The sequence below is a fragment of the Bufo bufo genome, chromosome 3 (genome assembly GCF_905171765.1).
Source record: "Bufo bufo chromosome 3, aBufBuf1.1, whole genome shotgun sequence".
Taxonomy (NCBI): domain Eukaryota; kingdom Metazoa; phylum Chordata; class Amphibia; order Anura; family Bufonidae; genus Bufo; species Bufo bufo.
In genome coordinates, this window is record NC_053391.1 from 180,849,641 (window position 1) to 180,867,343 (window position 17,703).

Consider the following 17,703-nt stretch of genomic DNA (forward strand, 5'->3'; position numbering starts at 1 on the left):
GCATTAAAATTTGGCAACAAAGTACAGTACAATGTCAGTGAATGGGGATTTTACAGCGTAAGGCCTCATGCACACAACCACATTTTGTGTCCGAGCCTGAACCGTATTTTTTGTGGATCACGCACAGGCCCATTCATTTCTATGGTTCTGCAAAATATACGGACAGCACATGGAAGTCATCTGTGCGCTGTGCGCCTCTGTGCAGCCGAGAACTTGTCCTGTTCTATAAAGAAATTGCAGAACACGGATAGTAGCCCTTTTTTGTGGATCCATGGTTTGCAGGCTTCAAAATGGATAGGGTCGTGTGCGGGAGGCCTAGTGGGAATGTACAACCCCATTCATTAATATTTTACCGCACTTTGTTGCTAAATGAATGACAACAGATTTTCAGATCTGCAGCTCGCCCGATCTGTTGCGGAGTGTCAGTATGGAGTTCATTCCATGAGATGTGAAATCTGTGGCTCAATTCACAACAAAATCTGCAACACAAATGGATTTTAATGTAGATTTTCATGTGCATTTACTTAAAGGGATTATCCCATAAATAGTGTAAAAAATGAAAATCAAACATCATATAGTACATGACAACCTCTAACAAAGCCAGAACCAGCCCTGAATCTAACACGGATCCAGAGATCTCCCCATTCATTGCTCCAATTGTTCTGCTAGATTTATTTCAAGCAGGCAGCCTACGGGGCGCGTCCTTTCTGGGGCAGTTGGAGGCAGTTGAAGGATGGAACAGAGAATGTGCTTCCATCTCAGTGAGCAGGACAGAGAAGTTAGAAAAAGAGCAAACAGCAGGTGGCGCTATACAGATAGACTTCAGTGAATAACTCAGTAACTATAATAAATGTTTAATTACATGCAATTACAAAAGTATTCAGATCCAGGAGCTGGTTTGAAAACTGTAGAATATAGTTTGTGGGACAATCCATCTGTCAGAAGATCAGAAAAATAAACAAAATAGACGGAAATGGCTAAAATAGATGCAAAATGTGCATAACTGATCATAACGGATGCTTAAAATCCATTTTTTTGTTTTAATTTTCTGTTCTTAAAAGGTGATGTGAACCCGGCCTAGTGTTTTGGATCTTGTCAAGGTACCAGGTAGATTGATGTACTGCTCCAAATGAGTAGAAAATTATCTTAACGTGCATGGAGAAATCAAACTCTGACGCACCCATTGGAGTCAAAATAAAATCTCTAGTTTAATTGCAAGTGTTCACAGAGAATATACCCTCCCGATGGGAGGTGACTAAATGTGGTGCATTTTTATTGGTTACTGGGAAGCAATAGCAAGCATTCAATGGGTTAATCTTACACTTCTTTTTCATCAGATTTAACCCCTCTAACCTAAACATATGCTCATGTCCAGACTAATAAGAAGAATCCTAAGCTGGCCCTATTAAACCTCACTATGGCTCTATTTGCCCAAAAAACAGGTTTTTATAACCTGTCAATCACTTACTTAAGGTGCCTAAGGGGAGGTCCGTTAATACAGGGTGCCCGGCCGCACCCCTCGCTGTCCGGTGCCCAGCGCCACCTTCCCTGTCTTCAGCGCCGCCTTCTACAGCTCAGCGCCACCTCCGCAATCCTAGTGCACAGGCGCGGGATCTGGCAGAGGGACGGGGAGGATTGCGGAGGCGGCGCTGAGCTGTAGAAGGCGGCGCTGAAGACAGGGAAGGTGGCGCTGAAGACAGGGAAGGCGGCGCTGGGCACCGGACAGCGAGGGGTGCGGCCTGGCACCCTGTATTAACGGACCTCTCCTTGGGCACCTTAAGTAAGTGATTGACAGGTTATAAAAAACAGTTTTTTGGGCAAATAGAGCTACAGTGAGGTTTAATAAGGCCAGCTTAGGATTCTTCTTATTAGTCTGGACATGAGCATATGTTTAGGTTAGAGGGGTTAAATCTGATGACAGAATCACTTTAAGAAATCATCTAACAGCGCAGCTCCGCAGCCCCCTCATTGACATGTACCTTGGGCTTTGGAATGCGCTCCTTCCCCCCTCCCATCTTCAAGATAGTGGGAAAGCTGTGTGCGCCTGGTGGTACATCCAGGAAGCAGGATTTTTCTACTAAGCGGTGTCTGAGCAGTGTAACGCAAGAGTATGGAACAAGCAAGTATACATACTGTTTCAATAGTCCATAACACTAGGGTGCAGAATCGCACAAACGATTGACATGCTGTAGATCTTAAAGTCCGCATAGCAGGTCAATTTCCATATGTAAAAAAAAATATGTAAAGTATACACGAAATTTGGCAAACCTCATTCACTTTGCTGGTAGTGTAATACACTGTGGTTTTTCCCTGACCGCGGGGATCAGAAACTTTAGTGTCCCTAAAATATAGATTTTCCACCCCCCCTGCACCCCTACATGATATTTTGCCGGCGGGTGGTGCAGGGGGGGGAGTTGTGGGCGGTGGGGGCGGTGCGGGAGGCGGGCGGTGCGGCAGCCAGGATCGAGATCCCACGCCCGCCTCCTCTTGAAAATTCGTTGGTGTACAGTGGGTATACCAGGGTGTCAGCACATTGCTGACATCCTGGTATAAACGGCTGACATCTGTGCAGATGTCAGCCGTTTAACCCTTTCCATACCGCGGGCCGTACGGACCGCTGTATGGAAAAAGTTAACAGTAAGTTAACAGTAAGAGGGGGCTCCCTCCCTCTCCCATCGGGGGGCTGCTGTGCCTTTGCAGCCCCCCGATGGAGAGGGAGAGAGCCCCCAGACAGCCCCGTCCTTACCCTTCCCCGTCTGCGAAGTTCTGACCACTACTGAGCAGACGGGGAAGGTTCCCATGGCAACAGGACGCCTTCTCAGGCATCCTGCTGTCCATGGTGCTGAACAGATCTGTGCTAAAGGCAGAGATCTGTTCAGACAAAGTGTAAGTAAAATACAGTACAAAACACTATATAGTGTACTGTATTATACAGACATCAGACCCACTGGATCTTCAAGAACCAAGTGGGTCTGGGTAAAAAAAAAAGTAAAAATCAAAAAACACATTTATCACTGATTAAAAATGAAAAAAAAAATTAGGAAATTAGGAAATTTTAATTTTGCCCACCTTACTTCCCAAAAAAGGTAATAAAAGTGATCAAAAAAGTCGCATGTACGCCAAAATAGTACCAATCAAACCGTCATCTCATCCCGCAAAAATCATACCCTACCCAAGATAATCGCCCAAAAACTGAAAAAACTATGGCTCTTAGACTATGGAAACACTAAAACATTATTTTTTTTTGTTTCAAAAATGAAATCATTGTGTAAAACTTAAATAAAAAAAAAGTATACATATTAGGTATTGCCGCGTCCGTATCGACTGGCTCTATAAAAATATCACATGACCTAACCCCTCAGGTGACCACCGTAAAAAAATAAAAATAGAAACGGTGTAAAAAAGCCATTTTTTGTCATCTTACATCACAAAAAGTGTAATAGCAAGCGATCAAAAAGTCATATGCACCCCAAAATAGTGCCAATCAAACCGTCATCTCATCCCGCAAAAAATGAGACCCTACCTAAGATAATCGCCCAAAAACTGAAAAATCTATGGCTCTTAGACTATGGAGACACTAAAACATTATTTTTGTTTTAAAAATTAAATCATTGTGTAAAACTTACATAAATAAAAAAAATTGTATACATATTAGGTATCGCCGCGTCCGTGACAACCTCCTCTATAAAATTACCACATGATCTAACCTGTCAGATGAATTTTGTAAATAACAAAAAAAAAAAACGTACCAAAAAATCTATTTCTTGTTACCTTGCCGCACAAAAAAGTGTAATGTAGAGCAACCAAAAATCATATGTACCCTAAACTAGTACCAACAAAACTGCCACCCTATCCCGTAGTTTCTAAAATGGGGTAACTTTTTTGGAGTTTCTACTCTAGGGGTGCATCAGGGGGGCTTCAAATGGGACATGGTGTCAAAAAAAACAGTCCAGCAAAATCTGCCTTCCAAAAACCCTATGACATTCCTTTCCTTCTGCGCCCTGCCGTGTGCCTGTACAGCAGTTTACGACCACATATGGGGTGTTTCTGTAAACGACAGAATCAGGGCCATAAATAATGAGTTTTGTTTGGCTGTTAACCCTTGCTTTGTAACTGGAAAAAAAATATTAAAATGGAAAATCTGCCCAAAAAGTGAAATTTTGAAATTGTATCTCTATTTTCCATTAAATCTTGTGCAACACCTAAAGGGTTAACAAAGTTAGTAAAATCTGTTTTGAATACATTGAGGGGTGTAGTTTCTTAGATGGGGTCACTTTTATGGAGTTTCTACTCTAGGGGTGCATCAAATGGGACATGGTGTCAAAAAACCAGTCCAGCAAAATCTGGCTTCCAAAAACCATACGGCGCACCTTTCCCTCTACGCCCTACTGTGTGCCCGTACAGTAGTTTATGGCCACATATGGGGTGTTTCTGTAAACGGAAGAGTCAGGGCAATAAAGATACAGTCTTGTTTGGCTGTTAACCCTTGCTTTGTTAGTGGAAAAAATGGGTTAAAATGGAAAATTAGGCAAAAAAATGAAATTCTCAAATTTCATCCCCATTTGCCAATAACTCTTGTGCAACACCTAAAGGGTTAACGAAGTTTGTAAAATCAGTTTTGAATACCTTGAGGGGTGTAGTTTATAGAATGGGGTCATTTTTGGGCAGTTTCTATTATGTAAGCCTCGCAAAGTGACTTCAGACCTGTAGGTCTCTAAAAATTGGGTTTTTGTAAATTTCTGAAAAATTTCAAGATTTGCTTCTAAACTTCTAAGCCTTGTAACATCCCCAAAAAATAAAATATCATTCCCAAAATGCTACAAACATGAAGTAGACATATGGGGAATGTAAAGTCATCACAATTTTTGGGGGTATTACTATGTATTACTGAAGTAGAGAAACTGAAACTTTGAAATTTGCTAATTTTTAATTTTTTTTGTAAATATGCTATTTTTTAATGAAAAAAAATTAACTTTTTTGACCCAATTTTAGCAGTGTCATGAAGTATAATATGTGACGAAAAAACAATCTCAGAACGGCCTGGGTAAGTCAAAGCGTTTTAAAGTTATCAGCACTTAAAGTGACACTGGTCAGATTTGCAAAAAATGGCCAAGTCCTTAAGGTGAAATAGGGCCTTAAGGGGTTAAAGATTTGGGTTTTATAAAAAAAAAAAATCTGTAAGTTAAAACCAGATAGCGACGCATATCTTCTTTCTAATCAGTTTTTATTTTCTGATTGCAGATTTTTTTATTCTATTTCCTGAACATGATATGGAGGCAGCCATCTCTGAGCTGTTGTTAACAGCATTTAGATGCTTTACAGCAGCAGACACAATAGACTTCAGGGGACCTCATTAACATCTGTGAGGGAGTTTTCTATGCATCTTCTGTGACCTGTGCAGAGGTCAGGAGGGAGCAGATAAGCCGTGATATCACTTATTATGAACTGTGGATCTGGTGTTACGTATATATAGGTAATATCGGTAAAGTGACCTGTACAGACCAAGAAGTGGCGCCTATTATGAGCCTTAGACCTAGTTCACACGAACGTGTGTGATCCGTGGCCATATTGCGGCCCGCAAACTGTGGGCCGCAATACACGGCCACAGTTCCGTGTGCATTCCGCATCACGGATGCGGACCCATTCACTTCAATGGGTCCGCAAATCCGGAATTGCGGAACGGCCGCACGGAACGGGACCCCTCGGAAGCACTACGGAGTGCCTCCGTGGGGTTGCGTCCCGTACTTCCGTTCCGCAAAAAGATAGAACATGTCCTATCTTTTTGCGGAACGGGCGGATCGCGGACCCATTATAGTGAATGGGTCCGCGATCCGATGAGGCTGACCTACGGCCGGCGATCGTGCATTGCGGCCCGCAGCACGGGCACGGGTCACACACGTTCGTGTGAACTCGGCCTTAGTGGCCAGTGCGAAAGTACAGGACTTTAGGAAATTTTTTAAAATATAGATAGGGACATGGACAATTACAAATAACATCACCAAAAATTCTTTAAAAATAGGTTTAAAATGGTTATCCAATATCATAAACACTCCCCCCCCCCACCATGTGCCGGACCCCTCACAGGGAATATACTTCCCCCGCTCTCTGCGCCGCTCCTGGTCCCCGCACAGCCACTGCTGCTTCTCCCTGTACACGGATGAAAAGATCAGTGTTAAGGGGGAGGAAGCAGCTAATGTTTCAGTGTCAAGGTCCTTGTGCTCTGCTAAGGTTCCTGATAGTCACTTGTGGTCCTGGATTCTGCTACCCGTCTGATCCTTGACTCTCCTGTTGCTGATCCGGATTACCTGAACTGTACCTGTGTCACAGCCAGACAGCTGAGAAGAGCTCACAGGAGCTTCTCAGATCCTCCTCCTTGAATTTCTTTGTTTTGGTTTAGTTTCTCATCTCGTTAGTCTATCTCAGCTGTCATGCAGTCAGACTGATCGCTACCCTTTAAGTTCCTCCCCATAATGCAGTAGTGTGCGGCTGATACAACTCCCTGGAGTGTGTGTGCATGCTGTTCCCAGTTCCCAGTCCTCAGTCGTCTGCAGATAAGTGCTGTTTATGTATTTATGTTTTTGTCTTTTCTGGATCCAGGTGACCCTGACTCCCTCCGTGTCAGTGTAGGGAGTCGGTGGTCGTGTCCCTTCACTATTGTAGGGTCTTCAGGTAATAGATAGCCGAGGAACGTGGATATGCAGCCATCCACCTTTGGGGTGTTCGCATAGGCTGAGCAATAAGGGAGAGCGGCTGCTCTATTGCAGGAGTCTCCCTTTGTTCCTTAGTTGTGGATCCAGAGAGACATTGTTTATATGGTATTGTCTTGTTTCCTGTACACCATCCGTGACATTATCAGCCGCCAAAACCGTCTCAAGCATGGATCCGTTTTCACTTTTGGCTGAACGCCTCCAGGGTCTTTCATTGGAGGTAGCTGATCTCCGTAGGATTTTTTCTCAGTTTCAAGTGACCGGTTCAGCTTGCGTTCATGGAGTTTGTGCTGAGCCCAAGATCTCGCTCCCGGATACGTTCTCTGGGGATAGTGAGAATTTTGTGCGTTTTAAAGAGGCTTGCAAACTCCATTTTCGCCTTCTTCCCCATTCTTCTGGTGATAAATAACGGAGGGTGGGGATCATTGTATCGCTGCTCAGGGGTAACGCTCAGTCTTGGGCCTTTTCGCTACCGGAGGGGGCACGGCCCCTCCGCTCAGTGGATGAATTCTTTTTAGCCCTAGGTCAGATATATGATGATCCGGATCGTATTGCTCTGTCTGAGTCTAGACTACGTCTGTTATGCCAGGGTAAACAATCCGCAGAGATATACTGCTCCGAATTTCGGAGATGGGCAGCTGATACTGGTTGGAATGATGCTGCACTCCGAAGTCAATTTTGCCATGGTCTTTCAGAGGGATTGAAAGATGCATTTTCCTTTCATGAGAGGCCTATCTCCTTGGACTCTGCTATGTCTCAGGCCGTTCGTATTGACAGGCGTCTTAGAGAGAGACGAGAGATCTCTCCTTCCTGTCCTACTCAGTCTCGGAACAGTGCAGCGGTCTCATTCTGTGCGCAGGAGTCTCAGTCGCTGTCAGCCCCTTCTGAGCAGGAGCCCATGCAGCTGGGGTTGATTGCCTCTGACAATAGAAGATTTAGCCCGCATGGGAGGGTTTGTTTTTGTTGTGGAGGTATAAATCATTTGGCAAATGTTTGTCCATCAAGGAGTTTCAAGCAGTTTTCTGGGAGTAATAAAGAGACAAAAAGGAAAAAATCTTTTAAAAATGTTCCGTCTGTTACTATTGGCAGGGTTGAGGCGGAAATTGAAGGTTTTCCGTTTGCTTGTAGTTCCCGTTTTGTCCTGCCTGCTAGGGTGGCGCTAGAGAGCAAGAGCATTTTTTGTGAGATTTTTGTGGATAGTGGAGCAGCTGTCAACCTCATTGATAATCAATTTGCAATAACTCATGGTTTCCAGGTATGCACTTTGGGAAGGGATATTCCTGTTTTTGCTATTGATTCAGCTCCACTTTCTCAGAAATCATTAAAGGGCATAGTTCACAATATCCGTTTAATTGTGAGTGATGCTCATGTTGAGGATGTGTCATGTTTCGTCCTTAGCGGTTTGCCTACTCCTCTAGTGTTGGGGCTACCCTGGCTCACTAAACATAACCCCACCATTGATTGGCAAGCGAGGCAAATAAATGGTTGGAGTAACTTCTGCAGAGAGAATTGCCTCATAACATCTGTTTCTGAGGTTTCTACTAAGACTGTACCACCTTTCCTCTCTGAATTTTTGGATGTCTTCTCTGAGAGTGGAGTTCAGGGTTTTCCTCCGCACAGGGAGTATGATTGCCCTATTAATCTCATCCCAGGCGCCAAGCTGCCTAAATCTCGTTTATACAATCTCTCCCAACCTGAGAGGGTCGCTATGCGGGCTTATATCTCTGAGAGTTTGAGAAAAGGACACATACGACCCTCGAAGTCACCTGTTGCCGCTGGTTTTTTCTTTGTTAAGAAAAAAGATGGTTCTTTAAGACCTTGTCTGGATTTCAGGGAGCTGAACAGTATCACTATTCGTGATCCTTATCCGCTTCCTCTGATCCCGGACCTGTTTAACCAGGTTGTTGGGGCTAAAGTCTTTTCCAAATTAGACCTAAGAGGGGCATACAACCTGGTTAGGGTCAGAGAAGGAGACGAATGGAAGACGGCTTTCAATACCCCTGAGGGCCATTTTGAGAATTTGGTTATGCCTTTTGGTTTGATGAATGCCCCAGCCGTTTTTCAGCATTTCGTCAACAGCATTTTTTATCATTTAATGGGAAAATTTGTATTAGTGTATTTGGATGACATTTTGATTTTTTCTCCTGATTTCAAGACTCATAAGGAACACTTACATCAGGTCTTGCTCATTCTGCGGGAGAATAAATTATATGCGAAACTGGAAAAATGTGTGTTTGCGGTTCCAGAAATCCAATTTCTGGGGTTTCTTGTCTCCGCTTCTGGTTTTCGCATGGACCCCGAGAAGGTCCGCGCTGTGCTTGAGTGGGAGCTTCCTGAGAACCAGAAGGCACTGATGCGTTTTTTGGGCTTTGCCAATTATTACAGGAAATTTATTTTGAATTATTCCTCTGTTGTTAAACCACTCACTGATATGACCAGAAAGGGGGTAGATTTTTCTTACTGGTCGGTAGAAGCGCGTAAGGCCTTTTCTAATATCAAGGAGAGTTTTGCTTCCGCTCCCATCCTAGTACAACCTGATATTTCGTTACCCTTCATAGTTGAGGTTGATGCTTCTGAGGTAGGGGTGGGTGCGGTCTTGTCTCAGCGTTCCTCTCCTGCCAAATGGCAACCGTGTGCCTTTTTCTCAAAAAAACTCTCCTCCGCAGAGAGAAATTATGATGTGGGAGATAGGGAATTGTTGGCCATCAAGTTGGCTTTTGAGGAATGGCGCCATTGGCTAGAGGGAGCCAGACACCCTATTACCGTGTTTACTGACCATAAAAATCTGGCCTATTTGGAGTCAGCCAAGCGTCTGAACCCGAGACAGGCCAGATGGTCTTTGTTCTTTTCAAGGTTTAATTTTGTTGTTACGTTCCGCCCTGGGGTTAAGAATGTGAAGGCAGATGCCCTGTCACGTTGTTTTCCAGGAGGTGGGAATTTTGAAGACCCGGGTCCCATTTTGGCTAAAGGTGTGGTGGTCTCTGCTCTTTTTCCTGAATTGGAGGCAGAGGTGCAGGCAGCCCAGTCAGAAGCTCCTGATCTTTGTCCTCCTGGGAGGTTGTTTGTGCCTCTCGCTTTGAGACACAAGATTTTTAAAGAACACCACGACACGGTCCTTGCTGGGCACCCGGGGGCAAGAGCCACACTGGATCTCTTCGCTCGGAGATTCTGGTGGCCTGCGCTTCGTAAGTCGGTTGAGGGTTTTGTGGCAGCTTGCGAGACTTGCGCTCGTGCCAAGGTCCCTCATTCACGGCCATCAGGTCCTCTCCTTCCTTTGCCCATTCCTTCCCGTCCTTGGACACATCTGTCCATGGACTTCATAACGGACTTGCCTCGTTCCTCGGGGAAGTCTGTGATTCTGGTGGTGGTGGACCGTTTTAGAAAAATGGTGCATTTTATCCCTTACCCTGGTTTGCCCAATGCTAAGACGCTGGCGCAGGCATTTATTGACCACATTGTCAAATTGCATGGGATTCCTTCAGACATAGTCTCTGATAGGGGCACGCAGTTTGTTTCCAGATTCTGGAAGGCTTTCTGTTCTCGCTTGGGGGTTCGGTTGTCATTCTCTTCTGCTTTCCATCCGCAGTCGAATGGCCAGACAGAGCGCGTCAATCAGAATCTGGAGACATATCTGCGCTGTTTTGTGGCTGAGAATCAGGAGGATTGGTGTTCTTTTTTGTCCCTTGCTGAGTTTGCTTTAAATAACCGTCGTCAGGAGTCCTCTGATAAGTCACCATTTTTTGGTGCATATGGGTTCCATCCGCAGTTTGGGACTTTCTCGGGAGAGGGCTCTTCTGGTTTGCCTGATGAGGACAGATTCTACTCGTCTTTGTCATCTATTTGGCAAAAGATTCAGGATAATCTAAAGAGCATGAGTGAGAGATATAAGCGTGTGGCGGATAAGAGACGTGTGCCTGGTCCGGACCTGAATGTTGGTGATCTGGTGTGGTTGTCTACCAAGAATATCAAATTGAAGGTTCCCTTCTGGAAGTTGGGTCCTAGGTTTATTGGGCCTTACAAGATCCTGTCTGTCATCAATCCTGTTGCCTACCGTCTTGATCTTCCTCAGACTTGGAAGATCCATAATGTTTTTCATAAGTCCTTATTGAAACCTTATGTTCAACCTATTGTACCCTCGCCTTTGCCTCCTCCTCCGATTATGGTTGATGGAAATCTTGAATTTCAGGTCTCTAGGATTGTGGATTCTCGTCTTGTCCGCGGTTCCCTCCAGTACCTCGTTCATTGGGAGGGTTATGGTCCTGAGGAGAGGATGTGGGTCCCAGTGACGGACATTAAGGCCTCTCGTCTCATCAGGGCTTTCCATAGGTCCCATCCTGAGAAGGTGGGCCCTGAGTGTCCGGAGTCCACTCCTAGAGGGAGGGGTACTGTCACAGCCAGACAGCTGAGAAGAGCTCACAGGAGCTTCTCAGATCCTCCTCCTTGAATTTCTTTGTTTTGGTTTAGTTTCTCATCTCGTTAGTCTATCTCAGCTGTCATGCAGTCAGACTGATCGCTACCCTTTAAGTTCCTCCCCATAATGCAGTAGTGTGCGGCTGATACAACTTCCTGGAGTGTGTCTGCATGCTGTTCCCAGTTCCCAGTCCTCAGTCGTCTGCAGATAAGTGCTGTTTATGTATTTATGTTTTTGTCTTTTCTGGATCCAGGTGACCCTGACTCCCTCCGTGTCAGTGTAGGGAGCCGGTGGTCGTGTCCCTTCACTATTGTAGGGTCTTCAGGTAATAGATAGCCGAGGAACGTGGATATGCGGCCATCCACCTTTGGGGTGTTCGCATAGGCTGAGCAGTGAGGGAGAGCGGCTGCTCTATTGCAGGGGTCTCCCTTTGTTCCTTAGTTGTGGATCCAGAGAGACATTGTTTATATGGTATTGTCTTGTTTCCTGTACACCATCCGTGACATTCTGTGCCTTTTGCCCTGACCTTTTGCCTGTCTGACTATGCCTCTGCCTCATCCTTTGGTCCTGCATTGTTGCTCCTGGTAACGACTCTGCCTGCCTGACTATGCATGTACTTCTGGTACTTTTCCCTTGTCCGCCTGGACCAGCTGCCTCATGTGCCTATCCTCCCCAAGAGGTAGTGATCTGGTGTTCCCCTCGGGAAAGTCTAACCCCACCATCAGGGGTGCTGCGAAGAATCGAGGTGTTCACTTGGACAAAGCCCTTGGAGGAGGTAGGAAACGTGGCACAGTGGGTTCACACCCGCTGGTATGTGACAACATCCATGTCTGTGGTGACATCCATAACAAGATGGTCAGTGGTTCAACTATGAAGATGTCTGTGAAGGATCCATGTTTGGTCCATGTGTCCGTTTCTTGCCCTCTGTGTGTTATCCGTATTCTATGGACACTGCTAGACTAAAAATTTGTTTCCAGAACAGCTCCTACTAATGGTCCATGAAAACCACTTACAGAAGACGGATGCCATCTATGTGTCACGAGGGTGTCAAGAACCACGCCTGACTCCGTTATACACGGGGTCAGGAAGTTGCAGCGGTTGGCTGCGCGCTCTATGTAAGATAGGGCTGTTTCCTTATGGTAGCTTTCTGGGTTTGCTTTGCAAACCCTTTTGGCTCACTCAGGGATCCGTAGCTCCTTCTCCTCAGCTGTTCCTTGTCCAGCATTCCCAACCTCCTTATATTCCCCTCTCACACTTCTCTGGTTGCTTGATATAGAGCTTCCTGCCTGGACATCTATTCTGACCCTCTGGAGCTGTGTTGCTGCGTTCTCTGGTTGTTGGTCCAGAACGCTACCCTCATGGCCTGTCTTTGGAGGTGGCAGGATTGAAGGCGTCGGTCCTCCAGCAACAGCAGCAATTACAACAGACCGCAAGCCCAGCGGTTGCTACTGGTAACCAGGTTGTTGCGGAACCCAAGGTCCCTCTCCCTGACAGATTTTCTGGGGGAAGGGACAAGTTTTTGACATTCCGTGAGGCCTGTAAATTATATTTTAAACTGCGCCCTTACTCCTCTGGTAATGAAGAACAGCGGGTGGGGGTTGTTATTTCCCTGCTGCAGGGGGACCCGCAGTCCTGGGCGTTCTCTTTACCTACTGATTCCCAGGCTCTTCGGTCAGTGGATGAGTTTTTCGGGGCCTTGGGTCTCATATATGACGACCCTGACCGAGTCGCACTGGCTGAATCAAGATTACGGAGACTCCTACAAGAAGAGCGGCCGGTAGAGGAGTATTGCTCTGACTTCCGTAGGTGGGCTACGGATACCCAATGGAACGACCCGGCTCTCAGGAGTCAGTTCTGCTCTGGGTTATCCGAAAGGGTTAAGGATGCGCTTGCATTATATGAGACCCCCTTTTCCCTTGATGCGGTTATGTTCCTTTCTATCCGAATAGATAGACGCCTTAGGGACAGGTTGAAAAAACCGGAGTCAATGGTAACCCCTCCCAAGCAGCAGTTAGTCTGTACGGACTTAGACGAGCCTATGCAGCTAGGAGGAACTACTCGTCAGGTCCGTCCTCCTGAGGCTCGCCGTAGGCGTGGGGTTTGTTTTTTTTGTGGGGAGAGGGGTCATTTCATTAATGTCTGTCCTTCTTTCCTCAGAAACAAAAGACCGTCGGAAAACTACTAACCCCAGGCTGTGTGGAGGATGTCAGCCGGGGGGTATACGTTTCCTCCATACGTACATCGCAATTTGTGTTACCAGCGGTTATTGTTTTTGGTGATAAGACGGAGACTATTTCTTTCTAGACAGTGGAGCAGGGGTAAATTTGATAGATGCCCATTTTGCCCGCACTATGGGTTTGTCTCTCTGTACGCTACAGAGACCTATTCCAATATTCGCTATTGATTCTGCTCCTCTGTCTCAGAGAAACCTCACCCACATTGTTCATAATTTACACCTTCGGGTAGGGGACCACCATAACGAGATGCTTTCATGTTATGTTCTGAGGGGCTTCCCATTCCGGTAGTGCTGGGTCTTCCCTGGTTGGTAGCGCACAATCCAGTGGTGTATTGGCAGGCCAGGGAGATATTGGAGTGGAGTGAGCAGTGCAGAGAAAATTGCTTAAATAGCAATTGCTTAGTCGCCTCCATAACTACCCTACCTACATTTATTTCGGATTTTGAGGACGTTTTTTCTGAAAAGGGTTGTCAGAAGTTACCACCTCATCGTCCTTATGATTGCCCGGTTAACCTTATTGCCGGCGCAAAATTACCCAAGACCAGGTTATATAATCTTTCAGGTCCAGTGCCATCTTAAGAGCATTATAGGCCCCCGGGCAATACAGTGCACTGGGGCCCTGTCTACACAATCACGCACTAGAATAAAAATGCAAATTATCAATAAGGCGATATTTATTGGTACTTTCAACAAAATCAGTGTTTAAACATTAAACACAACGTTTGAACAATATAACATGAGCTTGAAAAGCAAGAAATTGAAAAACAAGACATTACTGATTAAAATTGGACAGTACAAAAACACTAATCATTTATTAAATTTGCGACACTTTTTTGTACAGAATTCCTTTATAACTGGCTTGAAGTCAATGGTTTTTAGGATGTCATTTTCAATGCACATTAGTGAAAGCCAGTTCAAACGATGCTGCCCCATTGTGCTGCGAAGCTCATTTTTTATCAGTTTCAATCTTGAGAACGAACGCTCTCCTGCACAGTTGGTCACCATCATGCACATGAACACTCTGAGTGCAATTTCCACATTCGGAAAAACAGATTTCAAGTTGTCTGAAATTATTTTTCTGTACAATGCAGGAAGAGTTAATCCAGCGCTGAGCAATGCTCTTTTATTGTTCAGTGAAAATGAACAGACTTCCAGATAAAACCCTGTCTAAATAAAAAGTATGTTCTTCTCTCCTTGCTTTGAGTGACAGGTTATTTACATATCTAGCTTGGACATGTTTATCATATGTTATGTTAAGTTTATCATAATATGAGGTGATCCCCAGGTCATTGTATATTACCATGATGTGTTATGTGGGGGAGGGGTGTATTTCTCACTTTTTATACTGTGGATCACCTCATATTATGATAAACATAACATAGGAGATAGGAGATATTACCCTCGCAATGCGCCGCTGATTGCAGCGGCGCATGCGCAGGGGGGGATCCTCGGCTGAAGGGCCGGCCCCGCCGACCCATGCCGGAATGAAATCTCCCGCGCGCAGTGACGTCATCGCCGCTCAACACCTCTGTGCACAATTTTGTTTACTGTTTCAACAGTGACACTAATTAACTTTATGGTATTTCAGATTTTGATTGAATCTATCCACCTAATACACATTTTGAGTGATACACTTTGTACCCCTACCCTACATCAGTTTCTATGACCAGTGCAGACAGAAGCAGGACATTTGGCCCCCTCTCCCCCCCCCCCCCCCGCCGCCATGCTGTGTATATATAAAAAAAAACAAGAACACATTTACTGCAGCGCTGCTTTCTTACTTGCAAAATTGAGATACAGTCTGACACTGACTGTACTCCTGTCTCAATTGTTCCTCCTCGGCGGCTCTAGCGCGGCTCCTCTTCGTTGCAGCAGACAGGCAGCTCTCGTGAGTGACGTCACACCTCAGGGGGAGGGAAGTCGTGGGCGGTACGGTGGCAGCGACGGCGGTGATGTCTATTGGCTCAGGCTGGCGGGTACAGGTCAGAGGCTGAGAGAGAGCCGCGAGTGTGATCCATGCCCATGCCTGTGTGTGTTAGGCGGCCGTTCCCGCGGGCTCGCGGGAGGCTGCCGCTGGCCTGCGGCAACGCTGCTAAATGACGGTTGGGAAGTTGGCTGGTGGGTTCACTGGGCAGGCGGGCCCCCAGGCAAGTGGGGCCCCCGGGCAACTGCCCAGCGTGCCCATTCGAAAAGACGGCCCTGTTCAGGTCCAGAGAGACAAGCCATGAAAGATTATATCTCCGAGAGCTTGGCTAAGGGACACATCAGACCCTCTTCTTCACCCGTGGCTGCAGGGTTTTTCTTCGTTAAAAAGAAAGATGGGGGCCTGCGTCCTTGCCTAGATTTTCACAAATTAAATCGGATAACCATCCGAGACCCATACCCTCTTCCTCTCATTCCTGACCTGTTTAACCAGATTGCGGGTGCTAGGTGGTTCTCCAAACTTGATCTTAGGGGGGCCTACAATCTGATTCGTATTAAGGAGGGGGATGAGTGGAAGACAGCTTTTAACACCCCTGAGGGGCATTATGAAAATCTAGTTATGCCTTTCGGTCTGACCAATGCTCCTGCCGTCTTTCAACATTTCGTTAATGACATTTTTAGTCATCTAATCGGCAGGTTTGTGGTAATATACCTAGATGATATTTTAATTTATTCGTCTGATCTGAGAACACATGAGGTGCATGTCAGACAAGTACTGCAGGTCCTACGGACGAATAAATTATATGCTAAAATTGAAAAATGTGTCTTCGCTGTTCAGGAGATACAATTCCTAGGTTATTTTTTATCTGCTTCAGGTCCGTATGGATCCTAGGAAGGTCCAGGCAATTTTAGATTGGGATCTTCCTGAGAACCTAAAAGCACTGCAACGGTTCTTGGGCTTCGCAAATTTCTATAGGAAATTCATTAAAAATTATTCACTTATTGTAAAACCCCTTACTGACATGACTAAGAAGGGGACTGATTTTTCTAAATGGTCTGACGCCGCTAAAGTTGCTTTTTCCTCTCTAAAAGAGAGTTTTACCTCAGCACCTGTACTAGTCCAACCTGATGTCTCTCGGCCTTTTATTGTTGAAGTCGATGCGTCAGAGGTGGGAGTGGGGGCGGTGCTGTCTCAGGGTCCGTCTCCTGGCAAATGGCGTCCTTGTGCTTTCTTTTCTAAAAAACTATCTGCAGCAGAAAAGAACTACGATATTGGCAATAGGGAACTATTAGCTATTAAACTAGCGTTTGAAGAATGGCGTCACTTTTTAGAGGGGGCAGTCCACCCCGTCACTGTGATTACGGACCACAAAAATCTTCTGTACCTCGAATCAGCTAAGCGTCTCACCCCTAGACAAGCTAGGTGGTCGCTATTTTTTACCAGGTTTAACTTTGTGATTACCTATCGTCCTGGGGCAAAGAATACCAAGGCTGATCGTCCTGGGGCAAAGAATACCAAGGCTGATGCACTATCTCGTTGTTTCCCTGGAGGGGGTAATGTGAGTGATCCGATGCCCATTCTTCAAAGAGGAGTGGTTGTTTCTGCGGTACACTCTGTTCTGTAGGGGAATGTGTTAGAGGCCCAGGGGGACGCCCCGGTCTCTTGCCCCTCAGAGAAATTGTTTGTACCGTTGAACCTGCGTTTCGAATTATTAAAGGAACATCATAATTCGGCACTTGCTGGGCACCCGGGTAGTAAAGCAACCTTGGAGCTATTGTCTCATTGTTTTTGGTGGCCAAGGTTGCGTCAGGATGTATTGGATTTTGTGTCTTCTTGTTCTACCTGTGCGCGCGCAAAAGTTTCACATACACGTCCTGCAGGGTCTCTATTACCACTCGACATTCCCAATAGACCATGGACACATCTGTCAATGGATTTTATCACTGACTTACCTTTGTCTGCGGGTAAAACACTTATTTTGGTAGTAGTGGACAGGTTTAGCAAAATGGTACACTTCATTGCGTTACCCGCACTACCTAATGCTAAGACTCTTGCTCAGGTATTCGTCAGTGAAATCGTGAAGCTTCACGGGGTCCCCTCCGATGTTGTTTCGGATCGGGGTACCCAGTTTATTTCTAAATTTTGGAAAGCTTTTTGTTCCCGTTTGGGGGTACACTTGTCCTTTTCCTCAGCTTTCCATCCTCAGTCGAATGGACAGACTGAGCGTACCAACCAAAACCTGGAGACATATCTAAGATGTTTTGTGTCTGAAAACCAAGAGTTGTGGTCATCATATTTACTGTTAGCTGAGTTTGCCATAAATAATCGTCGTCAGGAATCCACTGGCAAGTCACCATTTCTTGGTGCATATGGTTTTCATCCCCAATTCTGTACATTCAAAGAGGGGGGTCTTCTGGGGTTCCCG